Source organism: Gymnodraco acuticeps, unplaced genomic scaffold (assembly GCF_902827175.1).
Source record: "Gymnodraco acuticeps unplaced genomic scaffold, fGymAcu1.1, whole genome shotgun sequence".
NCBI classification, from domain to species: domain Eukaryota; kingdom Metazoa; phylum Chordata; class Actinopteri; order Perciformes; family Bathydraconidae; genus Gymnodraco; species Gymnodraco acuticeps.
The window spans coordinates 6,098,673-6,108,507 of NW_022991154.1; the positions used below are offsets into that span (position 1 = coordinate 6,098,673).

Consider the following 9,835-nt stretch of genomic DNA (forward strand, 5'->3'; position numbering starts at 1 on the left):
ACAAACCCCGAAAACAAACGCAACAGAAAAACGCTGCAAATACAAAAACGATATGCAAAGTCAAAAGCACATACAACCGAAAAACACATTACAAAAAAAAAAGACATTACAAAAAAAAAACATTCCGGAAGTGCTTCAGGCCTCTAGGGGGCGCGCTACGTGGAACAGATCGATGTATGACCAGACATAGAGAGAACGAACAAGAGGAAAGAAAGTTCATTTAAGTGGAGAAAGATATAAGAAGGTAAGTTTTGTTTTTTTATACATAGAGCGTCATATTTATATAGCTAGCATTAGCGTGCCTAACTACTACACCAGCTGAGGGAGGAGAGCTTCACGTGAAGAGAAGAGAAAGTGAGGGAAGAACATTGTAAAGAGATGACAAATCAAGTGCAGGCAAATAACACGGGCCATAGTGAGTACCGCGGAAAAAGGACATTTGAATTCTTAGCAGTTTGTTTATATTTATGTATTTGTGTATAGATGTTGCAACTATACAGAGCTTTAGCAATTGCCTGTAACTATGGTCATGCTAATAAAGCTATTGAATTGAATTGAGAGAGAAAGAGACAAAATGTGAAGAGGGACAAAGTAATGACAGGATAGTAGTGTGCATTAGACATTCAAGGAGAGAGAGAGACAAATCACAGATTCAACGGTGAACATGATGTATCTATTTATTTAGCTAACCACTATTTAGACTATGTGTTTTTGATTGACTTGATTACATGGATTTACTACATCAATGTATGTCTTTTCAGGCTGCCATGTTTTGTCCTTTCTGTGGCCAACATCTGGGGACAGTTCAAGTGCTCTGTGGCTCCTGTGGCAAACATGTACAGTTTTTGGCAGAAGTTGAACACAACAGTAAGTTCACTTTTTGTATTGTATCTGTTTCAAATGCAAGAAATAAGGATTCAACACACTGCTCTGTTTAGAATGCTAATTGGCAGATGCATACACTAGTTATCAGCATGAAGGACACATTTTTTCATTGTCTGTTTATGTGAAATATGTAGAAGCCATCATTAAATTGTAGACCAACGCATGATTAAATACACAAAACAGCTTATATTATACATTCATAATTGTGTATTAGTTATATCTTTATAAAGAACATTATACATTTAGAATCAGATTTTGAGACAGTGAGCCATGACATGTTTTCTTCTTTTTCTCCTTGTGTTTTTGAACTATAGAAGTTGCAATCATCCTCCCAGCATGAAAGTATTCGTCATCTTTTGCAGCTGTTGATATTTTTTGTTAAATTATTATCACGTTAACCAACAGTTGCCACGTTATCATAAAGATATACAGTATAAGATAATGTAATTATCACGTAAATCAAGCTGCAAAATCCATAAGCAGCTCCTATATTTACAGTACAGTATTGAACATAAGACAGATTTGCGAACATCATTACCTGCATTGTCGAACTTGAGGAATTTCCTGTCCTGTGGACCATCAAATATTCTTCTCATTCTCAGGCATTCCATTAGGAGGGTCAGGAACTCACGCTTGGGACCACCAGTGTCCACTCCATCCTCAGTTTGTCCCTCATCATCAGTAAACTTAACCTGCATCTGATGAGAGGGGTCGAATGAGGCCCCTTTGAAGCCGCGGATTGCTCCATCCCACACATTGGCTCTATTAATATTGAACCTGCTGCAAGAGGTATTTTAAATTTTTGCAGAGAGTTCTGCAACAATGTGTGCCGCAGTCAGGTATTCTGTGCTGGGAAAGACAAAGTGATGTATTGTAATATTAAATGATGAAGCTATAATAAGATTTACAGTATAGAATTAAAAAAATCAAGTGATAAAAGTAACATTTAATACATTTCCTCTGCAGTTTGCTCCGTTTCCTCTTCTGGCTCAGACTGGCTGTCAATAATGATAAGTGCATACACAGTTGTGTAGTTGCTGCAGTGAGAAGACAGTTGAATAATGACTTTCAAATACATAATATATGCATGACAGTCATATTTGCAAAAGGATGTCGATCCTCTTCCTGTTTTTTTTTAATACATTGGGTTCTAAACTGACAACAGCACTTTGTCATACTCCTGCACAATCCTTGTAAACATTTGAAATGGATGCAACAAACAATATCTGACCTTTGACAAATATTTGTGGGTGTTTTTTGTATCGTCTTCACTAAGATGTTGTGGGTGTCCTTTGGAAATGTATGAAAGTATAATTGTTCTGCTTCCTGGCAATATTACCCACTGTGATTGGAGGCTATGCAAACAACCAAATGTACAAATAAAAATACACACCAAACAACTGTGTCACGATGCAACTGTCAACATCGTTTACCTATAGAAGGTGTTCTGACCCGGGGCAGACTGGACCTCTTCCTGGAATGGGGTTGGTTCTCCATCCTACTTTTACCCAATAAATAATGATGCAGTTGATCTAATGACAGTGTCATTAGCACACAAAGGTATTTATTGATTTCATGTTCACAAATTCAAACCTACATGGTATAATTACATTTGTAATTAGTCTTACCCGATCAGACGCTGGTTGTGGGTGCCTGAGAGGTCTGATAAAGGTAAACAACAAATATATTCAAACTACTGTACTGTTAAAACATTCTGCTTCTTGTGGCACAAAATAACATGTTGACAATGTTTTATTTGACCCTGGCAAACTGTTGTCCATTCTGGGAGTGCTCTGTTCATTTGGAAAGTCCCACACCTGCATACAACACACAAATGACTGACTGAAATAAAATAAATTCACTTTAATTAAGAATAAATGCCACGATAGATCCAAACTGACCACGGTGTCAGCAAGACTCTCCAGATGGCAACTTTGCAAAAACCACACTGTCCTCGTCACTTGAAGAGGTTGTTCCAGTGTAACCTAAGAAAATAAAAGTGTCATGATTAATACTATACAAATAATTGTTCCCCTACGTCTGTACCTATCATCAAATGTTGGTTTGAATCCTGAATTATTGGATTGACATCAATCAGAAAGGATTCAATCGAAACACAAAATGTTTGTGAAATGTACATTATATTGTTGACTGTCTTTTTTACTCTCACATTAGGATTTAGGGCACAACAAACCAACATTGTTGTGAGAAAAAAGGTTAATTTAGAATTACAATCCTTAAGAGGGAATTTATAACAGTTTGAACAGAAGGAAAGTTTGGAAGCTTTTGTTGATACTTAAATTCCATTTCTTCTGCCACTATTCATAAAAGACCATTTGACGTCATAAGTTCAACCACGAAGAGAAAGGAATGATGGGTGGAATGAATTGTGTTAAGAAATATAGACAGAACAACTGTTATGTTTACATTTGAACTATTATACAGTTTAGTGCTTTAAACAAGGGGGAATATATGTCAGAAGCACTTACAACTGTTTTCAACGGCTTCAAGAGTACAGATGTACAACGTAATTCGTTGGTAGGGCTTTCCAATGGCCTCTTTGTACATCTGTACTGTGAAAGGGGTGTCCGTTCCGGGGATATTTGTTATCACCCTCGCATCAGGGTACAACAAGACATGGGCACCATCTTCCAAGTCCTGGTTAAAGGCTTTCTGCTTTTTTATGGCAGCAGCCAACAGTTCTTCACATGCCCATTGAGGTTCGACATTAAGGGGAAGTGACCTCCCTCTCAAAGGTTTAAGGCAGCCATCCATCCTCCTCATTACTCCAACAGAAATCTGCAAAAAGACAATAATATGCAAATGAATAAAACATTTTTTCGGACATTATATGAGAGTGTGGTGAGCAGATTTGAATGACAGATGTATTCATAACAGAAAACGTTGCATACCTTCACCAATTTCTGTTTATTTTTGGAGTTATGCCGTCCCTTTGTAAAAAAGGTCTCTCCCTCTTTTTTATTTCCCTATATTTCTGAAAGGACTCTACAGCTGAGCTTCCTGCTACAAAAAAACAGGAATAAAACATTCATTACTCTTCATTATGTTCAATAGGAGTCTCATCCACAATCCCTTCTGAGGAACATCTTATAACACATTCAACAGTAGGTAAGTCACATAGTTTAGAGATGTATTTGTATAATAACAGAATTCGAACTTTTAAACCAAGTTTTCTATAAATACTTATTGTTTGGTAATAAAACGAACAACCTATTTACCTGCACTGGTGCTAGGCTGTGCACTTAGATGCGCACTAGTGGTGGGCATCTCCTCAGGGACTTTGTTAGCCACATCTTTTAGAAATGTGATGTCTCTGCCACAGACACCACAAAAGCCATGCGAAGATGTCACGCTGGAACCACAGAATGGACAGTACATCTGTGGAGAAATAAAATGTAGGACAGCTAGGTTAAGTCAAAAAGAGTGGATATTTTTCAGCTACCTAAATATTATAATAGTATTAAAGAACGGTCTTTCAATTAACTCATCAGAAGCCAACCTCCTGTCTATCCCCCCACAAACCAAGCACCGAACCTGGGGGGACAGCGCTTTCTCCATCGCTGCCCCCTCCCTCTGGAACTCACTCCCATTAAACATCAGAGACTGCACCGACCCCCCCACCTTCAAAACACACCTCTTCAGACTGTCTTTTAATGTGGGAATAATGTTGTGTTGCTGTTTTAATATTTTAATTCAACTTTTTACATTTGATTTCCTTTTTATCACCGCATCGCATTTGCGGCTCAGTTGAGGTCCCATCCACGAGGTGAGGGCGTGAGACCCCACCCATTCTGTGATCTGCGTGTAGGGAGGGGCGTCCCGGTTCTATACTATATCTATATTATGTCAAGAGTTACATTTAGGTGCACAATGGCTCTTGCAAGCTCTTTGATCAAACACGCTAACGCTAGCTACGTAAATATGACGCTCTATGTATAAAAACAAAACAAAACTTACCTTCTTATATCTTTCTCCACTTAAATGAACTTTCTTTCCTCTTGTTCGTTCTCTCTATGTCTGGTCATACATCGATCTGTTCCACGTAGCGCGCCCCCTAGAGGCCTGAAGCACTTCCGGAATGTTTTTTTTTTGTAATGTCTTTTTTTTTGTAACGTGTTATTCGATTGTATGTGCTTTTGACTTTGCATATCGTTTTTGTATTTGCAGCGTTTTTCTGTTGCGTTTGTTTTCAGGGTTTGTCTGTTGTAGGTTTAGCTTGCATCATTTCTGTAAATGCAGCGTTTTTCTGTTGTATGTGTTTTCAGGGTTTGTTGGTTTTTCATTTCATTATTTGCAGGTGTTTCCTGCTTATGTGTGTGTTTTTGGCCGTTGTTTAGCGTTTGCACCTGCCGGCCACCGTAGATATGTGATTCCTAAACTACATCTATAGAATACAGCAATCACTTTTCAAATATCGAGAAGAGTGAGAAATTGAAGTACATTCATGAAATAATTGCATTTTTTTAAAACATGGATCTAATCATCTTCACATAAATCACTTAAAAACTAAATGATATAATTTTGACGGGGTCTGTTTTTATAGCTGGTGATTGTGTAATGTAACTTGGCTATTATGTGTTGTATGATATATATATATAGCCTATGATTTATTTAATTTTTGTTTTTTTAATTTTAAGATGGTAATTTGTTTAAGTTAAAGGTTGATAGAATAATTTCGAGTAAATTATATTGGACAAAAATAAAGCTCATTAGAGACAAAGGCTTTGCCATGTACATACAAAGTGCCCATCACACATTTACCTTTCAGACACAGAAAAAACATTTCGGATACCATTTTCAATTATATCATCAGATTGCAAACTAATAATAGAAATACAATTGTCTTCTATCTTAAGTTGTACGAGTAGTCTGCCCTTCTAAGGTTACCTTGAAAAAACATAAAAGGTTCCCTTCTAAAAACAGGTGAAGATTTTGTATTATCATAGTAGAATTAGAAAATAAGGATATTTGACTAAATAGTAGCCTTTGAATTGTGAAATAATTGACCTAATCACACATACATACCTAGAAACACATAACAAACAAATAATATTATTTTGATGGAAGTCACTAAGTCTGTTTTAAAGTGGGTGGTAATTTATCTGATTGTCACTGGATACTAAGTGTGATTTGTTGGTTTGAATAAACTTTAAGATTATATTTATATAGATTTTCTTTTGGGGGTGTAAAACTGATTGGGATTAAGAAAAAAAACAATAGATTATACAAAACAATATAAAATAAGTATACAGGGACAAATAAATGACATCAATAAAGTATCCACAGAGACATTACCTCACTGGAAAAAATGCTTTGAAGTAAAATAAGCAACAGGTTCCAGGCTGTGAATTGCAATGGAATCCCATGGGACATTTGGGAAAAACAGATAATGACACCTCCCACACACACACACACACACACACACACACACACACACACACACACACACACACACACACACACACACACACACACACACACACACACACACACACACACACACACACACACACACACACATTGTGAGCAGTCATCTGTTCATGTGACGGAGAGTGAAGTCATTTGACAACAGGCATCTGTGCCCTGCAGACTCCCCTCAGCTCAGAGAGCTGCCACCTTCACTCTTATTTACGCACACAAACACTGACTCACACACTCCCGCTCTCTCCTCCATCTTCCCTCTCATCTCTTCCTCTCCCCTTCATTACATGCAGCCCCCTCCTCCACCAATCCTTCATACTCGTAGCCGTCATTTTCACTTCCCTGTAATTCAAAGTGAAGCAGCAGAGGAAGCTGTGGGCTAAATTGAGACGTGACTATGTAGATGAGTATGGTATAATGTGTCAGAGAGCTGTGGAATATGACACACTGTGTCTCTATCATGGGGAGAGCTCCACCGTCAAGCACATTAGGTTGAGGAGGATGCATGGCACATTTTCGCCTACAATCTAACCTTAATGAAATCTCCATGGCAGTTTTGCCCAGAGTTCAACTTTGGAGAAACTAACTGAAAATATAAACTGTTGACCAATAGATTAGCGTGAGATTCTTTGTAGGCCAACCTGGAAGCTATAGCTTGTTCCATCAACAAAAAGCCAAATAAATGTTTTTCCATGGGATTTTGGATTATTCAGCAAAATAAACCCTTTGGCAAAGAAAACATATGTGTGACATTTACACTTTATGTTCAGTAGGATAATCTGATGCTAAAAGCTAACATTAGGCCATAAACAATCTACATCACTTGAGCAAAACTAGCAAAACTGCCTCAACAATACGCTTAAAGGGGCCCTATTATTCTCATTTTCAGGAGAAAATGGTGCAGGATTTTATTTTGTTTCTCTACTGCAGGGGTGCCCACACTTTTTCAGCTTGGGAGCTACTTTTAAAATGACCAAGCCCAAATGATCTACCTATAGGGCCGCCCCTGCCCAATCTGTGTCGTGAGCGGGGGGGAGGGGTGCTAGTGGACTAACGGCCCGTCCACACAGCGGCGTGCGTTGATGCTTGCCGGCGGGCGTGTCTACAACTCGACCAACAACCAATCACATTAATCTCCCGCCCCTGACACACAAGCAGCGGTTTGATTGGCTAGAGCTTGTACTGGCATATGATTTGATTGACTGACGCTTCTGCCGAGGCGTCAAAAGTTGCAGCGAGCCACGCCAGCAACGCTCCACGTCGCTTCCCACGATGCAGTTCGGCGAAAAGTGACGTCACCCCATTCAAAGTGAATGGTGAAGCATCAACGCACGCCGCTGGGTGGACGGGCCGTAACGGCGGATAAACTGTGGCGCGCTTACCCCTAGATTCCACCGGGTCCGTCTGCGGCGTGTTAGGGCTGCGCCGCGGCGTCCGCGAGAATCCCGGCCACTCTAGTCAATGGGTGCTATTCCACCAGACGCGCCGCGTTACGGCTCAGAAGCGTCCCAGAAGCGTCTCGCCGCTGGGCTCCGCTCTAAATAGGATTGAAGTCTATTTTTCGACGCGACGCAGCCGTAAGTTAATGTCGGGCAGGCAGGAAGTGGAACGTTCAGAGCATATATAGCATATATATATATACACACACACAAACTAATTTTGCAGACCCTATCCCTCCTTAGTCTTTCAAGTAGGAGGAGAAATGCCAGCGTTCTCCTCCGATTTACAGGCACTGTGTCAATTATATATATAGAATAATTATGATGATGAATGCATTTTTTTACCACTAAAATACAGCAACACATCTTTGATTCATGTCGTTTATAACTGTGATATTACAATTATTATTAACTTTGTCTGTACAAAGTAGCCTGTCCAGGAAATATGCCTAAATCAACAAAAACTGCGAGCCGGCAGGCAAGACGCTCCGCTTCTGAAATGCACCCGGTAGGGTATGACGCCGGAGGAGGCCGGACCAAAACTGCGCCGCAGCCGTAACACGCCGCAGACGGACCCGGTGGAATCTAGGGGTTACACTAATTGCAGCGCATAATAGTGCGCCGCATTTGCGCTTCAGATGAGGAGGTGAGGCCCCCTCTTAACTGCATGAACCCGTATGGCACAATACAACTCAGACTGGCTTACCTGTACGTGAATCAAGTGGCAAATGCCATAGTAAGGATGGATGATAGGCTAACTTTATTAAAATAATTTTGTTCAATGCCATGCGATCTACCCACACTACCTTTGCGATCGTCCGGTCGATCACGATCGACGTATTGGGCACCCCTGCTTACTGTAACATGTTTCCATGCTTTAATGTTCAAACATTTATTTTTTCATTTTTCTCATACTGTACGCCTGCAGCACCTCTTTTCACCCTCTGTCTGAAACCAGAGCCCAGTCTTAGAGATGTCCCGCCTGTTAGCCTATCAAGTACAATGTGTTTGAGCGCTAGCCACTAGAAGTGTGTAACATAGTGATGTCACTATTTAATGGAAGTAAACAAAGGACTATCATGAAGGTGTTTCAGGCAGGGAGTGGAGTGTATGGGAGAAAAACTCTGGGATTTTAGCCTTTGCAGACCAATTGAATGCACAAAAACATATGTAACACACTACAAGAAAGGTAAAACCCCCAAAAAGCATAAATAGGCTCCTCTAAGACAGACTCAATTAAGGCTTGAATCGTAGTAGTGTTTTTTAGCCCACTTTTTTAAGAAATGTAAAAGCTTCCAATTTGAGGTGGTGTATTTATTGATGCATTTTATCATGTACAACAACAAAAAAACTAGTTTTGGTTCAATTATTTTTGGTTTATTCTTTCAAACTGGTTGAAAGCTTTATCACGATGTATAGGCCATTGATATAACGATGCCCCAACATGTCAATGCTTCTGTGCCTTGAGATTACCAATGACAGATACATTATATTTATATAATGTTTTAATATTATGAAAAAAACACTTTTCTTTCTGAAGTGCCCTTCGCCTTAGCCTTAAACACAATATGTTTTTTTTTAAGTTTGCTTATTGAATATTTTTGGATACATACTCTTTTGCCACTTTCCTGGTATAAGCACACTACACAGTCAAAGCCTGCTTAAGTGTGTAATTTGGAGATATCTCAAATCTGCAATTATCCACATTCATTTTCTGAAAACATTTTGGTTGTTCAAGCAAGGGGGAAAACCGTTCAAGTAGCTCCATTTATGAACACATCATGTCTTTTTCACTCACTGTAAAACACACACACACACACACACACACACACACACACACACACACACACACACACACACACACACACACACACACACACACACACACACACACACACACACACACACACACACACACACACACACACTAATTAACTAATGCAATTACTTGTCACACTTATAATTATCAATGGGTGTTCTTTAGGCTAATTGCAAGGTGTAATACAGAAACAGAATAAGGTTTAACCCTCCGGTAAAATTCGATTGGACTATGCAAATTAGTCATTCGA

General features: G+C 39.4%; 2 long non-coding RNA genes across 6 annotated transcripts; one reads left to right on the forward strand and one right to left on the reverse strand.

Annotated features, from left to right (window-relative positions):
* Positions 1-221: 221 nt before the first annotated feature.
* LOC117560488 lies at positions 222-2,540 on the forward strand. Its single transcript, XR_004571174.1, has 4 exons — positions 222-415; positions 762-867; positions 1,488-1,674; positions 1,852-2,540. It is a non-coding gene; the product is annotated as an uncharacterized LOC117560488 (long non-coding RNA).
* Positions 1,839-4,938, reverse strand: LOC117560487. 5 transcript variants are annotated; one of them, XR_004571170.1, is made up of 9 exons: positions 4,864-4,938; positions 4,125-4,284; positions 3,798-3,909; positions 3,375-3,684; positions 2,787-2,870; positions 2,647-2,702; positions 2,514-2,547; positions 2,319-2,383; positions 1,839-1,922 (listed from the first exon to the last, which is right to left on the reverse strand). It is a non-coding gene; the product is annotated as an uncharacterized LOC117560487 (long non-coding RNA). The 5 variants fall into 5 exon arrangements; XR_004571173.1 differs by having other exon boundaries at positions 2,319-2,386; XR_004571171.1 differs by having other exon boundaries at positions 1,841-1,922; positions 2,279-2,383.
* Between the last annotated feature and the right edge of the window lie 4,897 nt (positions 4,939-9,835).